Source organism: Alligator sinensis, unplaced genomic scaffold, assembly GCF_000455745.1.
Source record: "Alligator sinensis unplaced genomic scaffold, ASM45574v1 scaffold647_2, whole genome shotgun sequence".
NCBI lineage: Eukaryota > Metazoa > Chordata > Crocodylia > Alligatoridae > Alligator > Alligator sinensis.
The window spans coordinates 1,519,184-1,521,058 of NW_005841832.1; positions in this window are offsets into that span (position 1 = coordinate 1,519,184).

Sequence of the window (1,875 nt, forward strand, 5' to 3'; positions counted from 1 at the left end):
AACCTCCCTCCCTCCCCAAAAAAACCAAAACAACAAACCCATAACAAACTATTAATCATCTCTGTGGTGCTGTGTGGCAGGGCCAGCACAAGGACTTACTTGCCACTCTAGGCAGCCTTCAGACATTACCTCTGGTAGATTTTTTGCTGCCAATATGCCAGTGGGGGCCATGCCAAAAACCATCCCAGAATAGGTGCACCCTTTGTTCTGGCTCCCAGCACTTCAGCCAGCCCCAAGTCGCAACACAAGCGGCTGCTTCCAGGGGGCATGTCCCAGGTTATTTGGCTACACAGCCCCTTCAGTTGGCTTCCCCATGCAGTGCCCCGCAGGCAGGATGCACTGGCGGGGGGGTGGTCCTTTAGTGAAGTCCCACTGGCTCTCAGGCAGGGATCTTGGTCACACTCCAGGAACAAGGGAAGGTGGTGGCGGGGTCCATGCACTCATCACTGGCCCCGTGGCTGAAGCCCAAGTGCTGGGCCCGCAGAAATTTTCTCAGTCAGGGCTGTCTCCATCCACTCCTAGACCAAGTAGCTGCACTGCACCCAGCTCTGCAGGATGAAGGTGCTCAAGTTAACAAATTTCTTACCAGGACTGTCCCCAGCCAGGCAGCCAGGCCCATTGTTTCACCCCTGCAACTAAAGCAACAGGCTTTCTTGGCCGGACTGCAGATACCCCTGGCCCTGCAGCATGGTCCTCCGTTGCACTTCCGCCTCCTCCCAGATTCACAGAGCATGATGGACCTCCACAAACAACTTGTTTTAAACAGGCCCTTGATGCACAGCTTGCCCCACACGGGTGCTGGAGCCTATTGGGTGACTGAATTGACCAGAGAGGCCTCGGCTTGAGAGTTGTTGACCATGAGGCCTTTTTAGGGGAGGATGGGGAGAAGCAGGCAGTGGTGGGGTCAGGGAGGTCAGCGATAATGGTCTGCTTTGCCTTGTGTCTGCAACCTGTCATCTCCCCAGGATGAATTGCTCCATGAGAGAGAGAGAGAGAGAGAGAATCTGTGTGGCCTCCACACCCGTCCTCCAAGGCATCACATGGAGTCCGCTGAGGCCTGCCTGGTGCTGCTGCTCTTTGACCCTGTCCTTCTCTCTGACTGCCTGTTCCCCATGGTATGCAGGGCACAGGTTGTGCGGGGCAGGGGAGGACCCGCCTGAGGTGGTGGGAGAGGAGGGGGCTGCACAGCTGAAAATTATTATTAATCAGCTGCTTTCAGCGACTGGGCAAGGCTTTGCTGAAAGTGGCTGATTAATGCTAATTGAGGTGGCAGAGTGAAAGCTTGGCTTTGGCAGAGCCCCAGGCTGCTGCAGCTCCCCACTGCATATAGTTGGACCTCCTTGGAGGGGCTTCCACTCTCAATCACTGGGTAAGGTGCGAATAAGTTGTCCCCACCTCTTCTCCCTCTCCCCAGATAAAAAAAAAATTATCCCATTTCCAAGCAGAGAGGAGGAGGCAGCCTTTTGAGAGCGCCCATGTTGGTGAGCGAGGTGGCACCTGTGGCTTGCTAGGCTGCAAGCGGGTGAAGCAGGGCCCAAGGAATAGTACTGGGAGGGGAGAAGACGTGCTCCGTGCTCTCCTCAGGCTACGGAGAAAGAGCTGGGGCATCTCCTGGGTAACACCAACACCAGAAGCAGCGGTCTGCGCAGAATATTGGGAACAGACCATATAGAAGTTGGACACACGACAAAGAATCTGCTGGGCTTTGACAGTCACTTGCTGGTGCCCAGCAACTGTGACTGGAAAGAGCGGATGGTGGGTTGGCTTCCTGGCCTCTTGCTGAGCCACTACCTTCACGTTTGGGCATGGGCAAAATCAGCTGCCTTTGACTTATTTCTCCTGCTTTCTGTGGTCAGAATTAGGGCCTGAGCTAAA